This window comes from Balaenoptera acutorostrata, chromosome 1 (assembly GCF_949987535.1).
Source record: "Balaenoptera acutorostrata chromosome 1, mBalAcu1.1, whole genome shotgun sequence".
Classification (NCBI taxonomy): domain Eukaryota; kingdom Metazoa; phylum Chordata; class Mammalia; order Artiodactyla; family Balaenopteridae; genus Balaenoptera; species Balaenoptera acutorostrata.
The window spans coordinates 157,180,595-157,198,940 of record NC_080064.1 but is presented as its reverse complement, the minus strand read 5'-3'; the positions used below and the strand labels follow the sequence as shown (position 1 = coordinate 157,198,940).

Genomic DNA, 18,346 nt, shown 5'->3' with positions numbered 1-18,346 from the left:
TGCCAGTTTGTACATATTGACCACCTTTACCAGTTTCACCCACCCTCCACCCCCTGCCTCTGGTAACCACCAGTCTATGAGTATTTTTTAAAATTCCATATAAAGTGAGATCATACAGGATATTTCTTTCTCTGTCTGACATATTTTACCTAGCATAACACCCTCACGGTCTGTTCATGTTGTCACAAATGGCAGGATTTGCTTCCTTCTCATGGCTGAATTATATATATATATATATATATATATATATATATATATATATATATATATATATATATATATAATTTGGCATATTATGCCTAGTGTCCTTTATCCATTTATCCATCGATGAACATAGGGATTTCCAAGTCTTGGCTATTGTAAATAATGCTGCAATGAATATGGGGGTACAGATTTCATTTTGTTGTTGTTTTTTTTGCCCTTAGATTCCATATATATGTGTTAGCCTACTGTATTTGTTTTTCTCTTTCTGACTTACTTCACTCTGTATGACAGACTCTAACTCCATTCACCTCACTACAAATAACTCCATTTCGTTTCTTTTTATGGCTGAGTAATATTCCATTGTATATATGTGCCACATCTTCTTTATCCATTCATCTGATGATGGATACTTAGGTTGCTTCCATGTCCCGGCTATTGTAAATAGAGCTGCAATGAACATTTTGGTACATGACTCTTTTTGAATTATGGTTTTCTCAGGGTATATGACCAGTAGTGGGATTGCTGGGTCATATGGCAGATTTCATTTTGAATTAGAGTTTCTGTTTCCTTCATACAAATACCAAGTAGTGGAATTGCCGGATCATATGATAGTTCTATTTTTAAGTTTTTGAGGACCTCCATACTGTTTTCCATAGTGGCTGCAACAATTTACATTCCTACCAACAGTGCACAAGGCTTCCCTTTTCTCCACACCCTTGCCAACGCTTGTTAGTTCCTGTCTTTTTGATGTTAGCCATTCTAACAGGTATGAGGTGACATCTCTTTGTGGTTTCATTTACATTTCTCTGCTGATTAGTGATTTTAGGTCTTTTTAATTATCTGCTGGCCATCTCTGTATCTTCTTGGTAAAAATGTCTATTCAGATCCTCTGCCCATTTCTTAGTTGGATATTTTTTCGATTTTTTTTTCTATGAGTTCTTCATATAATTTGAATACTAACCCCTTATAGGATATATGATATGTAAAAATTTTCTCCCATTCGGTAGGTTGCCTTTTCATTTTGTTGTTGGTTTCCTTTGTTGTGCTTTTTAGTTGGATATAGCCCCACTTGTTTATTTTTGCTTTTGTTGCCTTTACTTGGATCAATGTCTTTGCATAAGTTCTGGAAACAACTCTTTCATAGTTTCCATGGATCGTTTTTAGGGGAGAGGGTGAGTGAGATGAACTACCAGTGAAAGGAGCGTCAATGGGTCGAACTATAGCCTCTGTTACTGTAGGTGGCCTCAAGGCCACAACTGATAGTCATTGTCTCCCTCCTGTGCTATCCATTCTCAAGTCCCCTCATTCTTGGATAATATCTCTGCTAAAATGGATGGCTTACTTGGTGGGGTGACCCTCACCCTCGTCCCTGAGTGAGTGTTCTGAGCCCTGGTCATCATTTCTTTCTCAAACCATGGCTGCTGCACTTGACCATTTACTGTGTACTTGACCATTTACTGTCGAAATTGAGAAAGGCAGTACCAAGAAATACCCCCACAGACTTCTGTTTTTAGTCAATCATTTTCCAATTAAAAAAAATTTTTTTCCCACAGACATTTTTATCACCCCAAAAGGAAACTCTGTACCCATTGAGAAGATACTACTTCGCTCTCTCTGCCAGGCCCTGAAGACCACCAATCTGCTTTCTTTCTCTATCGATTTACTTATTCTGAATATTTCAGATAAATGGAATCATACAATGTATGACCTTCGTGTCTGGCATCTTTCACTTAGCATGATGTTTGTGAGAGTCATCCACACTGTAATATGTATTAGTATTTCATTCCTTTAAAAAATGTTTTTTGCCGCAGACCGGCTGCAGAAAGCTAGAAGTTCCTGGCGGTGAGGGGTAAGGAACTGAAAAGCACCAGTATGGGGTCAGAAGGGCCAAGACAACTGATGGTTGCAAGGCAAGTTTATTCAAAGAGCATGAATGTATATATAGGTTTAGTACGGAACGAATATTAGACAATAAATCAGTAAACCTTGTATTTCCACATAATTCTGTCGCCACTATCTATGCGCCACTATCTATGCGTCAGCATGTCTTATGGGCCATTCTTTGGAGATACAGACTTCTCCCTTAGGGCAGCATGTCCTTCTTCTGGGGAACAACCAGGGGCTCTTAGATCCAGAGCAGGCACCTGGAACGAAACTGGCCGCAAGCCATTTTCCTTTTTTACGCTCAATACCGCAGCGTCAGGGGTGCATACCAAGAAAGAGACAAGCAGTTCTCCGGAAAGCAGAAAGCTGAATAAGCTTACAGCTTGGGGTCCACCACAGTTTTTGGCCATGTAATTGTTTGATATTTAATTACTCCATTCCTTTTTATGACTGAATTACTATTCCACTGTAGGTATATACCACAATTTGTTTATTCATTCATCCATTGATGGACATTTGGGTTATTTCCATGATTTTTCTATTGTGAATAACGCTGCTATAAACGTGTCTATGCAGATTTGTTTGAGTGTTTGTTTTCAATGATTTAGGAGTGGAATTGCTGAGTCATACGGTAATTTTATGTTTATCCCAAAATACACACCCCAAGAAACTTCCTGAAAGTCTGTCCTTGTCTCAGAATCAGCTTTTCATGGAACATGACGTGCAACAGTATGGACAGTGTCCCATGAGAGCTGATTTGTGATGCCTGGGAGTCTGGAGTTGGAAAGGGCTTCCCTTAGGAAGTGGCAGCTAAACTGAGGGCAAATTCAATGTTTTTTCCTTCCTTTCTTCCCTCCTTCTTTCCTTCAGAGGGGTGACATAGATGTTTTACACAGTATATCCTTTTAAAACTTTTGCATTTGAACCCTGAACTTATTCATAAGACAAATAAATGATTATTTTAAGCAGGGTATTAGGGCTCAAATTATTAATATCATAGAACCATTATAATGACAACTTGGATTGGAAACAATTTATTAGGAAAAAATATGGAAGCTTTTTTTATAACAATTTTGATAAATAAAAAAGTTGACAAATCAGAGTGTATAGACACAATATTGGTTATTTCGGAAATTGTGTCATAAAATGGATGGGCTCCACAAATTCTTCCATTTACTTGAAGAAAAGAGTGCTAAGTCAGTTTGGGCTGCTGTCACAAAGTACCATAAACGGGGCGGGGTGGGGGCTTGTAAACAACAAAAATGTGTTCTCAGTCATGGAGGCTGGAAGTCTGAGATCTAGATCTAGGTGCCGGGATCATCGCCTTCTGGTGAGGACTCTCTTCTGGGTTGCAGGCTGTCCACTTCTCATTGTGTCCTCACAGGGCAGAGAGCAGAGAGAAAAAGCCAGCTCTCTCATGACTCTCACAAGGGTAAGAATCTCATCATGAGGGCTCCATCCCGATGACCTCATCAAATCCCAAAAGACCCACCTTCTAATACCATCACATTGGAGATAGGGTGTCAACATGTGAATGCTGGGGGGACCCAAATATTCCGTCTATAACAAGTACTAATGGGGAAATGAGAGCTTCTCTTGAGGATGTTAAGGGCTGCTACAAAGACCAACGGTACATGTGTTTCCAGACAGAACTACAATATAGAATAAGTTCTATAAGGCGTTCACAGAATAGATTCGTCTTTCTTCCCCAAAACAGTCCTTGGTATCCAGGGACCCATTCCTGGAAATTCACTCTTGCTCAAGGAAATCCATCCTCTCATTTAAAAAAAATCTTATGAAGCTACATGAATGACACAAAGGATTTTCCCAGCTCTAAGATTCTGTGTTTAAAACCTGTTACTCTAAATTTACTTCCAAAACATAGACCCTCCGCGGGGTCTGCTCCTGCGGGGATGGTGGGACCCACGCTTGTGCCGCAGCCCCCAGGTGTGGCTTCCTCAAGTTTGGGGTGAAGCCCCAGTCCCCTTGGGCTCTGCAGCGCTGCGGTGGGCTTGGGGGACGGAGCACAGTCTCTGGGGTTTCTCAGCAGGAAATGCCGGGCTGCCACGCAGGAACCCAGCGGCCCTGGGTGGGGCGCAGACTCGCCAGGCCTGGGTGTCCCTGCTGCGCACGGCTGCTGGGAACAGGGTCCACGATGAAGCTCTGCCTGGCAAACGGGGACTGTCGGCGGCTCCATCCTCCCCTTCCGTCGGCACAGCCCCATCGCAGCCCTCCTTTCCGACAGGCAAAGCCTGTGACCTGCGGCCGGACGGCTCCACACCCTCAGGCCCCGGTGCTCGCCCATGCCGGGAACAGGCACAACCCCTGGGCCGGCCTCTCCGGACGGCTCGAGCGGGACGGCTTCTTCGGCGCACCCGTCACCCACCCCGAGCCCAGGGGCCGGCAGGGAGGTCTGAGTGCCGCTCGGGCCTGCGCGGGGTGGAGGCACGGGCTTCGCAGCTGGGCCGGGCCCCCTCGCCGCCTCCTGCCTCTACGCCCTGGCCCCGTCTCCTTCCCACCCCCATCGCACCTCTTGCCCCCTGGGCCGCGGGCTCCACCTGGAGCAGCACTGAGTCGCGAGGGTGCAGGAGGGCGCTCACTCTCGGGGCTTCCCAGACACCTACCGGCTGTTCACTTACCGGATGGGCAGCGGCAGGTCAGTGGAGCGGAGTCGGCCCGGGTCTCCTCCCCCGCTGAGGAGGGGCGACCGGCACCGCGCACGAAGCGGCCCTGGCTGGAGGGAGACCTGGGGGGAGGGGGTCGTTGGGGAGCTTGACTCGCAGTCACTTCCGAGGGGACGTTGAGCCCCCAGAGCTGGGGGCTGACTGGCCTCAGCACTCCCACGAGGGGGTCGTCAGGAAGGAGGGACCCTGTGCGTAGGGCCCAGGGCGCTCCCGGGTCAATCGGAGTCGCCAAGTGTGTCGGGTGCCTGGGACAGCTGAGGCACGTTTAGCCCAAAGGAAAGTTCCAGTGCATTGCAGAGAGCAGACAAAATACCCGGTGGTGAAAACTCACTGTTGCTAAGGGTTGAAACGAACCAATAATTCCTCCTGTTTCTCAGGGTGTTCCCTTTGGCTGTTAATGAAATGTATTTCCAAGGAAGGCAGGCATGTGGCTGAAAAGGCCAGCAGTGCCTCGGGGTCACAGCGAGACCCTCCCATCTCGCCCCCCTCGGCCATCCTGTGCTCTGGGAGCAGAGCTCTCAGCCAGAAGTGAAACATAGTAGCTTCCATATCCGGATTCTAAGATTTTCTAAAGCCCTTTAAAGGCCCCCTTCTCTGAGTGGTGCTTGACCTGCTGGTGTTTGGGGCGGGAGGGTGAGCTGGGTGGAGGGTCTGAGCGCCATCCCGAGGGAAGGGCTTTGGAGGCCTGTGTGAGCCTGAGACCAGGGGGTCCAGTGCACGTGTCCGAGGGGAGGCTAGCGCTGACTCCAGCCTGCCGAGCCAGACATCGCCCTCCTTCCCAACAACCCAGCAAAGCCTGTCGCTCACATTCCTGGCTGTGCTGCTTACACTTGCCCTCTGGGAAGGCCAGCCTGGCAGATCTCTGTTCCTGCCCTCTGGGCTGCTGGTAACTGAGTACCTAGCCTGGGTGCTGGAGGGGAGGATCCGTAGATGGTGGAGGCCCAGTGCCTGCCCAGGGTGCTGCCCCTCTACTGAGGGACGCTTGCCCAGCTGGTTAGACCTGTTCGCACCCAACTGCCCACAGTCAGCACCCAGGCTAGGACCAGCAGCCTCCCCATTTCCTCGGTGTCTTCTAGTTTTGTTCCTTTCTTCTTTTTGCTGCCTTCCTCCCCAAAGAGGCAAGATGCTCATCTTCAAGAACCAAATCAGACCATGATTTTCCAGCTAAACTCATGACAGTTCTGCACTTCTGAATGACTAGGTACAAACATTTGCAAGGGTGAGCTCTTGGGTGAGGCGCCAGCCAACTTTTCTAGCTTCATCTCTCTTGTGTGTGGGCACCGCCTGCTGCCCCAGATGCCTTGACTCCTCCATTTTCCTATATTCCTCCTCAGAATGCTGCCACCACCACATCCTGGCCTTTGGGGATGTTAGCTGGCTGTTCCCCACAGCATCCTGTCACCCTGGTCCACTCTTTCTAACCTCTGTATGCCCTTCTATGAAATCTTGTCAGGTCCAACTGGAGGAAGACCACCTATAGGTCAGTTAGCTTGGGAAGGAACCCAACTGTGTGACCTGCTTCCCCTTTCCCAGTGTCTTTAAAATAACGTTAAAAAAAAAAAAAAAAGAAAGAAAGAATGTTGTTCTAGAGCTCCTATATCATCTCTTACCACCATCAGAAAACCATCCCCCAAAAGGGGGACCTCATTCATATTGAAAATAACTTCTTAACGTGCAGGCATTACAGTAGGGCATTCTAGACACTGGGAGAGGGGAAAACCATTGTATTGTTTTCTAACATTCATGTTAAACTTATTTCCAAAGTTCTTTAAACTGTGGTATTCTTACAGGTAGACAATGTTGCTGAACAAGCGTTTCTTTCTTCCCTTTTCTTCCCCCAGGCTCAAAGATTTGGAAGGAGATAGTTAACAGAAGAGGTAAGGTAATCTCCACCTTAACAAAATATATGATCAAATGTGACCATTTGACAGATACTATGTAGTTCATAAAAACAAATTTAAGTGGAATTGGCTCTCTTTTCCCTAAAGTTGAGGATAACATGGATGTTTCTGTCTAATGTGCTGTACTAATAGGCTATTATGTGTTAGCTTTTGGTAACTCATCGAGTTTCCCAGTCTGGGTTCCGTACCATCAAGTCTGGATTATAACTTGTCCAGGTCACACTGGTTTTCAAAATCAGTTTTGTTCTAGTACTCTATTATGTGTCAGTTTCACCTCTAATCTTTCCATTTTTCACCACTCTGGATATGGTGTGATATGATCTTAACGGAAACATCACGAACATGTCTTGTGAATATTTCGTTTTCTTTTTGGCCGACTCAGCATTGCCTGCCATTCAGTCATTGTTATGTGACCAGGCAGTGTAACTATTTGTGTATTAGTCCATTGGTTCCTACCTTGGGAATATGGAGACTTGTAAACCTATATCCTTCCTTTAGGAATGCATGAAGGAGAAATGGAATCTCTTGCATGAATTTCTGCAGACAGAAATAAAGAATCAGTTATGTGACTTGGAAACCAAATTACATAAAGAAGAATTATCAGAGGTAAGTCGTCAGCATCCCAGCGGCTAGAAAACGTTTCCTCCCATGTAACTTGTCTGTGACCAGGGATGCAGAATAGTCCCACCTCTCCCTGTTACCTGATAGTTATAAAGGAAGCGCATGTGTTTCCTTATTCTCTCATGGCCCCTTGTTTACATTCACTGCTACTTAAATTATCCTTTCCTGCTGTAGGAGGGCTACCTGGCTAAAGTCAGATCCCTTTTAAATAAAGATTTGTCCTTGGAGAACGGAGCTCATGCTTTCAGTCGGGAAGTGAATGGCTGTCTAGAAAACGGGAGCCAGACAAGTGGTGAGGAGCGCAGAGTGGAAATAGCAGAGAAAAAGAAGTCCCCCAAACCTGTTTCCAAACTTCGCATGCCCAGGAGAAGCAAGTCCGATGGAGAAACAAACTGTAAGAGCGCTTGACTCGTTTGACCTCGTTGGAATCTGGCACCACCTAAGGGGAGGACAGACTTGGCGTCATAGAGTCTGTCTGTTCCCCCCACAAAACCCCTCCACCGGCAGTACTTGTTTTTTGTGTATCTTTTTTTTTGCGGGGAGTGGGGGGCCGTGGCTGTGTTGCTCGGCTTGTACGATCTCCAACCAGGGATCGAACCCCGGCCCTCGGCAGTGAGAGTGCCAAGTCTTAACCACTGGACCGCCGTGGAATTCCCTTTTGTGTATACTTCTAACTAGCTTAGATATATACTTTAAATTTTTGTCTTCAACCAAGTTATAGAGCGTTAGATCCCCAAATGCGGTTGAATTTATGAGGTATAAGATAACAGGAGCTGCTGATATTTATGACTTCTAAGTTACATGCCTGTTTAAGCTAAACATTTATTATTAGACCTCTTCCTCACTTGTAGTCAGAGTAACTCTTCTGGAATTTTTTAAAAAAGAGCATGGGACTTGAGCTCAGGTCAGGTGCTTGGCCACTTCATCTTCTGATGAAATAAACGGAGGCTCTGTTTCCTTGTGCGTCTCAGGGTTGGGCCCCTCATACAAGAGCTTGTGTTAAAATGGCCCAGCAAACTGGCAGGTGCTAATTTGATGACTTTATGAAGACGGTGGTTGCTTAGAATAAGAAGAGAAGGGTACTTAATCCTCAGAGCCTGGTCTCTGCACCAGCTTGGTAATGCTGAAGAACTATACCTTGGCTGTGAACTCTTTATTCATAGTGGCTTTCTTGTTTCTTTTTCTTTAAGCAGCTGAAGTCTCATCTAGCCCCAGAATTAGAAGGCAAACTACCAGGCAGACCACCATCACATCTCATTTCACAAGAGGGTCAGTATATAATGAATGGACAGCCCCCATCTTAGGGGCCAACTGTTTTTGGTAAAACACATATAAATTAGTAGGATGTAACTTAGTAATTCTGACTTCCACATTGCTTAGGTTTTCCTTTTGATATTCTGTTATTAGACATTCATGAACAGCATTTCTGAAGAGCTCATCCATTTTTACTCTTCACATAGGAAACTTCAAATGTACATACACAGAATTACCAAGGATAGTAAAATGAACCCCTGTGTACCTATCACCCAGTGTCAACAGTTAACATCTCCTGGCTGTTGTTTCATCTATATCCCCATATGCTCCAAGTGAAAATTAATCCAAATGGATTACAACTCCATACACACCCATATCCTCCCAGTTGGATTACTTTGAAACAAATCGGACATGTCATCTTATCCACACATACTATATTTCTAGATGACAAGGTCTCTTTCTCTGACAAGTTTTTTATTCATATTTTGCTATAATTGCTAACATCTAGCAAACAGTCTTTTGAAGAAGACAAAACATGCCTTATAAAGTGTAACAGTTCCTTACTAACAAATATAAAGCAGTGTTCATTCTTCCCCTTGTGTAACAGAGTTTGGTTGATTTGCTCCTTAAGCCTTTCAAGTGATAGATTCCTTATTTTCTTGCCATTTATTTAAAGAAAATAGGTCTTTTTTCTAATAGCTTCTAGGTCTGGCTGACTGCATCGTTTTGGTGGTTAATGTGTTCCCTTGCCTCCAGTTTTCTGTAAACTGGTAGTTAGGTCTAGAGTCTTGATCAGATTCCAGCTTTATTTTGTGAGACTTCATTGATGGTATGGGGCTGTCCATCAGAGGCATGTAATGTCTCTTCGGTGATTCTAGCAGCCATTGATCAAAGTCTAGATCCATTATTTCTTAAGGTTTGCAAAATGGTGGTATTCTAAACCTGTCATCCAAAGAAACATTAAGCTCGAAGCTTCTTTTAATGTCCTGGCAAAAAGTGCTTCTCAGAGGGAAGAGGGGACCATGCCCTGAATCTTTCCAAAGAGAGGGTACTCTTGATAGGGAGGAATATGAGTTGTTTCGTGCCCACTGGAGGTCTAGGGTCTGGTGAGCTAACAGTTGGCTTTACTGTGTGTGACAGCCCTGCCAAACGGAAACCTGAGGAAGACTCTGAAAAAGCAAAATCAGATGATTCTGTCGATGAAGAAGAAAAAGACCAGGTAGGGCTCGCATTTAAGTTTCTTAACTCTGCTTTTTTCTTGTTACACTTGCTGGTAATTGTGAATTTATACTTGGTCTATCTATGGACCGTAAGTGACTGAGAGGGTGTTAGAACACATCCCTGGACCCAGGACAGTACGAAGTGTATTATGGTTAGACCCGAGGACTCAGCAGGCCCGTAACTTTGGTCTGTTCTCTCCTGTCTACCTTCCTACGTCTCCAGCTGTCAAGATTTGACAGTCGAACCAGCAGATGTGATGTGTTCAAAGCATTTGCTTCTGATGTCAGATAAGCTCCCTTCCCACATCTAATTTCTCTATAAAAGCAGAATTGTCGTGTTATTATGTGTATTGTAATAATGCTGCTTAGGCTTTTTAGGTTAGAAAACTGGTGGCTTGCCAAAGACCTCCAATATAGAAAATGTCAGTCTCTAGCACTGTCCCATGTGACTTGAGGGGCAAACCTAGATAATACCAGATGGTCACACGCTATCTATTTCATTCCTGCCACAGGATTAGCTGTGTAAGTCAGGAAGTCTGTAGGTTTACAGGTGGGTAGTAAATGCCCTGTTACCTGCTAAAGATGAGTATCTGTGGTTTGCTCTGAGGCAGGGTTTCTCAACCAAGGCATTGACTTTTGGGGCCAGATAAACCTTTGCTGTGGTGTGTGAGTCCTGTGCATCGTAGAGTGTTTAGCAAGGTCCCGACCTCTATTCACTAGGTGCCCGTAACATTCCCTCTCTCTCCTCCCAGTTGTGACAACCAAAATCACCTTCAGACTTTCCCAGATGTCCCCTGGGGGGCACAATTGCACTCAGTGAGAAGCAATGGACTCAAGGCTACCAATATCTTTGAGGTAGACTTGACGTCCTGTTGTAAAAGACATACTCATTCTCCTGTTTTTATTTTGGAAATTAGATGCCACTGTTCATGATCCTTATTCAGATGTCTGTAATTAAGTTTAGTCAGACTACCCACTCACAGGTGGGACACTGAGACAGAGGGAAGCAGCTTGTCCAAGTCACATGGCCACATCCCTTGCCTCCTAAGAAAACGTGTCACAAGTGAAAGCAAGCTGGCTCTTGTAATATTGACAAGTCTTTTTTTTTAAACAAATGTGCCAATTTTAGAGTTGTTCTTTGCCCTCTAACCTTTTGGAGGGCTTACATAGCCTTCAAGCTTCTAAAGAAACGAACTGGGGCACTCTTTCCCAAGCAAGAAGCAGTTTCACTGGCAGTGTGTGAGAGGCCTTGGAGACTTGGAGGATGGACACTTGTCGAAACAGGGTTTATCCCGATATGCTAGAGTAAGGCTCAGTGCACCACACCAGTGTTATCAGGTGGTGTTGGTCAAATAAGTAGTACTACGGAGAGAATCTTACTTTAGTCAATTTAAAGTTTTGAGATCTCCCTATGTTTTTTAAAACAGGTATTAAATACATGCATTTGGTAAAAGAGTACAAAAGGCTGTTTGGTACATAGCAGCCAAAGAAAAACAATGTGGCTATTCCGTGCTGAGCTATGCTGTGAGCATTATCAAATAGATACTGGATTCTGAGGCCTTTGTTCAGGAACAAAAAAGAATATAAAATATCTCATTACCACAACTAAGGAGCTGGCCTGTGGCAACTAAGACCCGGCACAATTAACTAACTAACTAACTGACTATTTTTAAAAATCTCATTAATAGGTATTTAATATGATTTTTAAAAATTTATTTATTTGTTTTATTTATTTATTTTTGGCTGCATTGGGTCTTCCTTGCTGCGTGCGTGCTTTCTCCAGTTGCGGTGAGCGGGAGCTACTCTTCGTTGCGGTGCGTGGGCTTCTCATTGCGGTGGCTTCTCTTGTTGCGGAGCACGGGCTCTAGGTGCGCGGGCTTCAGTAGTTGGGGCACGAGGACTCAGTAGTTGTGGCTTTTGGGCTCTAGAGCATGGGCTTCATTGCTCCGCGGCGTGTGGGAACTTCCCGGACCAGGGCTTGAACCCTTGTCCCCTGCATTGGCAGGCAGATTCTTAACCACTGCGCCACCAGGGAAGCCCAGGCTCCAACCTTTTTAAAAATGTGTTCCTTCCACCTTCATGGAGCAGGCATAGGGGATGGGGAGGAGTGAGAACCCGATTGGCAGGGGTCCGGTCGCAACCCCGGAAGGGGACAGGGGAGGATCTAAGAGGTGGCACCGGGCCACAGTCCACCCCCAGTGACAGCTAACAGCTGCACTGCTGCCCCTTCCTGCCCCAGGACCTGAGCTCAGGTCCCAGGGCGGCTGGAGAAACGCACTGTTTTTGGTGAGATGCTCTTGATTACTGTGTGGAGCTGCTCCGGCTGCCCCGGCGACCACACCCCTGCAGGGCCCTGTGCCCGTCCTCCCTGCCCCCTGCCCAGGGCTCGGAGAACAGCAGTCTCTGTGGGGCAACCTGCTTGCAAGTCCTTCAGTGACCACGGAGGACTGGGAATGGGCTGGGCTGCTGGGGAGCCTGGGCATCCAACACCTGAGCTCAGCCCTGGGGGCTCACGTGAGGGCAGGGGCTGGGGGGTGCTGGCGGTGAGCGGAGGGGCCTCCAGCCGGCGTCAGCCTGGGCCCTGGACCCGGGGAAAGGCCTCACCCTCTCAGTCCTGACCTGCCGCTCGGGAACCCTGTGGCCCTCCAGCCCGAGGCCTGTGGCGCCCGCCACGGACTGCCCGGCACACGGCTGGGGTGCCAACGCCACACCTGGATTTTGCACGGGGACCATCTGGGGGCTCGGTGCACGGGAAGACAAGCAGACCCCAGGCCCCGACACGCCCCTTCCATATCCATCGAGAGGTGCCTGATGGAAGGCCGTCTGTGCTCCTTTTCAAGCCCCAGGGAATTCACACGAACAGCCCTCCCGGCCACGGGGTGCCTGCCCACCGGCTCTGGGCCTGCAACCAGCCCAGAACACAGAAGGCACCGAAGTGGGTGCAGGGAGCTGAGCCGGGTCTGCAGAAGGGCAGACACCACAGCCTGGTTCACAACCGACTGGACTAGGGCGGGTGAGAACGGGCGGGCAGGCTGAGGGGGCGACAGAGTGTGGCACGGCCTGCCCGCCTGGGCCACGGGGAGAAGGTCGGGGCGCCACCCGTGCCCTCGCTCTACTGCCTGGCATCCTTTGTGGGGGCGAAGGGCCGGAGGCAGGGCTCCCGAGGAGCTCAAAGGCCAGGGAAGGACACACGGGACGGTCCAGAGCCACCCTACCGCTCCAGTGGTGCAGCACCCTCTCTGAATTCCTACTGCCACCAAAACACATCCCTAAGGCCTTTGGGAAGAATCGCTAGGACCCAGGAAAGCGGCCCCTTGCTGTGGTCCAGACTTCAGCAGCTGCCGATGACCAGAGGGAGCCAGCCGGCCGGCCGTGGGCAGGAGGACAGGACACGGGGACAGACGGGCTTCCCGCAGCTGTGCCCACCGCCAGAACCAGCTCCAGCCAATCACAGCCCCCGAGATGCCAAACAGTGATGGGCGAGAGGCCGGCAGGAAACTGACACCCCCTCACTGGAGAGCCTGCCCGGCTGGGGTGCGAGACACCATCCCCGTCTGAACTCACCCCACAGCTCAGCCATCTCCCAGTGACCCAGACGCGTCACCACGGCCCCAGGGCTGATCCCCGACCAAGGTCAGAACTCCCCGCAGTGTGACAGCCCCCATGCCACTCCTGTGGTGGAAGGGACGGCAGGCAGAGACCAGGAGTAGAGTCTTTTTATTAATGGCTGCGTTTTCAAAGAACCGTTTTGTTACCAGGAAAGCTCCCCAGGAAGGGGTTGCATTAGTGCAACAAGGGGGAGCCTTGATGCCAGGCTTTCCAGACACTTCCAGGTGGAGACTTTTGGCCTAGGCCGGCCACCGGGGACTCGGGGGCTGGGAGGACACGCGGCCCCTCCCCCGCCCCGACGGGGCGCTAAGGCACCTGGCCCGCCTGGGGGGGCAAAACCCCGTGCCGTCAGCAGGCCTGCGGCTTGCAGCCCTCAACCTGCAGCCCTTTGCTCAGGAGGAAGGCGTCCTGCGTGGGGTCACAACCCAGGAAGAGCTTCACCATGACCTTGGCATCCTCGGAGCCCCCTGGCCTCAGAATGCAGCTTCTGTAGTCCATGGCAACCTGAGGAGAGGGGGCGGAGCTGCAGGAGGGTGGAGCACCCCCTTCACTGAGAGTGTGGGTGTGGCCACCTCTGCTGTGACTGAACAAAGGGCAGGGGAGCAGGGGGTCCAGGGCAGGGCCCTCAGAGCCTGGCAGGCCCAGGCGGGCGGCACAAGCATCTAGGCCAAGGCCAAGGACCTCCGTGTTGGTCTGCACGGCAGGCCAGCCTCTCACCTTGCCACTCAGGACGCCCTCCTGCTTGAAACGTGTGTGGAACGTGTCCGCGGAGTACACCTCGTTGCACAGGTAGCCATAGGACTGGGCGTCGTAGCTTCCTGCCAGGTGGCCGAAGGTCGCAGGCAGGTGGGTCCCTGGGACACACGCGGAGAGGCTCCTGCCCTGCCCCCTGGCCGCTCCGTGCCCCTTCCCCAGAGCCCAGAGCTTGGAGCCTCAAAGCAGCCCTGTCTGAGTCCCCTGCCACTAGAGGGAGTATTGGCCCAACACTTGTAGAAAACGGGGACCTTGGTGGCAACTCAGTGGAGGGACACAAATAAATTTTTGCCAACTTTCTGCTGAAGCTCACGAGGGTTCACCCCTAAGCCTCTTACAAGGTCAGCTGCCCGAGGCTCCGAGGGATGAGTCAGGGCTCGCCCTCCAGCATGGGGAGAGCGCGGGTTAAAGCGCTCACGAGGGAGTGAACTGCATCTCCTCACTGACACGCACGGGCAAACCTCGTCGACGTGTTCCGTCCAGGGTATGAAGCCCTCTTCTGTCTCTTCCAGGCTTTCCAGAAAGCACGTGCAGATACGCCCACCCCACCCTCGGACTCTGTGGGCCACAGCTGGAGGGACCAGCCTAGGAACCGAGGCAGGAAGAGGCCAGAGGTCAGTGGGCCTTGGCCAGAGCCCGTCAGTCGGTCCCCCTTCACACACGACCAGAGGATCCTCTTGACCTGGGCAGTAGCTGCCAACCGACCGCTAAGGTGGGCCCGGCATGCGCTTGGCTACCTGGCGTGGCTGGGACCCCGAGAATCTCCTGGCAGAGGCGGGCATTCTCCTGGGCCGGGTCGGCGGGCGTCTGCGTGTTCAGGGCCTGGTCCACCTTGGCCAGGACGATCTGGTGCAGGTTGAAGAGGCCTGGAGGGCAGGAGGAAGGAGACGGGGGGCTGGCACTGAGACCAGGGCGCACTTTGCAGCCGGGCGGTCTGGAAGCCCCTTTGCATTCCCTTGGCCCGGCCGCACTGGGGTTGGCCAGCCGGGACTTGATGAGCTTGTCCAGCAGCTCCTGGGGGACGGCGCTGCCCGTGCCCCACCGAGACTGGCAGCAGCGCCAGGGCCTCACAGGGCGCGGCGCTCCCGGCCCCAGAGCCTACCCTCTGGTTCTCATCACCAGCTGTCACCAGATTCGCAGGCAACGTGCCTTTCTTTTCGTTTGTCTTTTTCCGGCCCTCAGCCACGCAAAGCTGTGGAGCCCTGACACTCGCTGCCACGTGGATGCACCCTGAGAACACGATGCTCAGCGAGAGAAGTCAGACACAGAAGGACACACAGGGTGTGACCCCACTGAGGGGAAACGTCCAGAACAGGTAGATCCACAGAGTCAGAGTGGGTTCCTGGTTGTCAGGGACAGGGGAGGGGAGGGAACTAAGGGCGTGAGGGACCTTTTTGGGGTGAGGGAAATGTTCCAAAACAGGGCAGTAGTGACCGCTGCACAGCTCAGTAAAGTGTCCCCATGCGCTCCGGTGCAGCCTGTGAGAGCGTCGCTCTCAGGACAAAGGGCTGACTGCAGGAAGACTGAACGAGCACTGGGTCCTGGGCCCAGACGCTCAGCTGGGGACACCCCCCACCGTGGGGAAGTCACTGGGACTTGCTGAGCCTCCACCAAGACTGCCAGCAGCCCCAGGGCCTCACAGGGCGCGGCGCTCCAGGCCCCAGAGCCTACCCTCTGGTTCTCATCACCGCTTGTCACCAGACTTGCATGCAATATTCCTTTCTTTTCTTTTGTCTTTTTTAAAGGCAACTCTTGAATACATGTATTTAACATGCAGGGAACCAGTCCTGACTCCTTGATCTGGGGCTTCCAGCCTCCAGAGTCTCGAGGACATCCACTTCCGTTTTTACGCGCCCAGTGCGTGGGGTTTGATGATGGAAACTGACACCGAGGGCGTCGCCACGTGTGGCATGAGATCAGCGGAAGAATCCCGTGGCGAGGGCCTGCCTGAGGACCACGGGAGAGCCCGGGCCCTCCCCGCCACCTGCCTGCAGCCCCGCGCCCGCACTCACCTGGGAGGGGAGCTGGTGCATCGCTTGCCAGAACTCATAGAAGTAGGTTTCCAGCTCATCATGCTGCAACAGGGAGGGCGGGTTGGGCATAGGCTTGGTGAAGTTGGCTACCATGGGCACGATGGCGATCTGGCGCCTCCCATCCTGCTGCAGGCAGCCCGGCTGCAGGCCAAAGCAGGCCATGTGCCCGGACTTCCCTTACCTGGGGAGGGACACGGGTGAGGCCCCGCTTCCACAGAGGACCCCCGGCCCACGGCCGACAGGTTCCCCCACGCATGCACCGAGGGTAGAGGTCCAGGTAGAACTTGCCGATGGATGACCTTGCCCGCGGCCGCGTCCCGGACCGTGTAGAGCCTCACATCTTCGTGACACATGTTGGCTCCCTCCTCCAGGTCGAAGGTCAGCCCCAGCAGCTCCTGGGAGATGCCCAGCCGCCCGCGTGTGACCACCTGCATGGGGAAGGACTCATTGAGCAGGTACTGGTCCACGTGGTAGCGCGTCTCCTCCCCCTGGTTCATGTAGTAGCACAGGTCCTAGACGTTGATGGGCCCGTCAAAGTGCAGGCCCCGCCTCTGGCACTCGGCCTTCTTTAGCTCCAAGATCACGGCCGCTCCTGCTCCCCGAGGGGCTTCAGCTTCTGGGCCAGCTCATCTGCGGCCGGAGGGGAGAGGCTCGGCTATGTCCCTGTTGCAGCCCCCCAGCCACCCCACACCCCACACCCCTCGAGGCAGAATGAAGGGTTGGGGAAGGCGACCCCCAAGGGCTGACACAGTGGGGTCTCAGGCAGCACCACGTCCAGTCAAGGTCCGCCTGACCCCCGTCCCCACTGAGACTCGGGGAGGCGGGGTTACCTAGGAAAGTGGCCACCACCTGGCTGGTCTTGGCCATGTTCATCTCCAGCATGGAGTCAGCACGCGTGCTGAAACCCAGCAGGCGGGACTTCTGGGGTTGCAGCCTTACCAGCTCGCCGAGGATCGCGCAGTTCTCCTGGAACCCAGAGACGGCCAGCGCTGGGAACCGTGGGCCACGCCCTCCCCACAGGCCCCGGGCCAGGTCTCTGCGGGCGGGCAGGGCTCTCAGGCCACTGGCGGGCACAGCCAATCACCCTCCCTCCTCCTCCTGGCCCGGATTTGTAGACACTTTGGTGCTGTCCTAACACGTGGTCTTTATGAACACAGGTCCTTTTGGAACCAGAAATGGCATGAACTGTGATGAGCTCTAAGGCCAAGGGCAGGAAGAAATGCGACCAGGCTCTCCAGGAGCCACCCAGGGCCTCCCCGGCTCAACAATACAAGCTCGGCTGCCATGCAGACAGCAACTCATCCCCACGGCGCCTGAACACCCAGCCCCTGGACGGTGAGACGCCTGTTGCTGCAGGTGGCCCGTGGCTGGCTGGTGAGGCCCGGCCCCAGGCATACGCCACCTTCTCTGGGGCCACCTCTCCGGGTCTGCGGTGGGGTTCTCCTGGAAACCCCCAGTCACCACAGGACCAACGTGGCCTGTCTGCAGCCCAAGAAGGTGGGGACACAGGACTGTCCCCCGTGCCCCCTGCATCACCCGCGAGGCCGAGCAAGCACCAGTGGTGTCTGCGGGGAAGATGAAGGGCTCATGCACAGCCCCCATCTACTGAAGATGCTAAACGGGAGAAGCACAGACTGCAGCCACACGCGGTATGGACCAAACGCAAGTGTCCTTGCAGGAACCGATGTCTGAATGTCAAGGGTGTACCCGGGCCACAGTGAGAAGGCCCAGACCCCACGCAAGGCACAGAGAGGGGATGGGGGGAACATCTGCGAATCTGAGCTCATCGGGCATCACCCCAGAGGGAGAGGGAGAGAGCCAGAAGGAGATACAGAGGGAGAGGGAGAGAGAGGGAGGTAGACTCCTCTCCCTTCCCTGGGGGTTCTCTAGTGCAGCCAAGGCTGAAAACCACTGCATTTCGGGAGATGGGTCCTTGTGGAAAAGTTAAATAGTAGCTCATGGCATTATCGACACATATTAAAAAGGCCCCAAATCTTGGGGAGTCAGGGAGGAGAGCTGGTGGCTGCCTCGTAAATGAGGAGAGATTGGGCGTCAGAGGAGGTGCCTGTGCAGCCCGCCGCCACCGCCCAGGGCCCCGCAGACTTCATCTCCCAGCTGTGGTCCCGGGCTTGAAGGCAGCAGGGAGGTCAGGCCGTCCAAGCGTCAACGTTGACTTCAGGGCT

General features: G+C 51.6%; 1 pseudogene; it reads right to left on the bottom strand.

The window, feature by feature from the left end:
- Window positions 1-13,725: 13,725 nt before the first annotated feature.
- LOC130704817 (thimet oligopeptidase-like) lies at window positions 13,726-17,765 on the bottom strand (annotated as a pseudogene).
- Window positions 17,766-18,346: the final 581 nt, after the last annotated feature.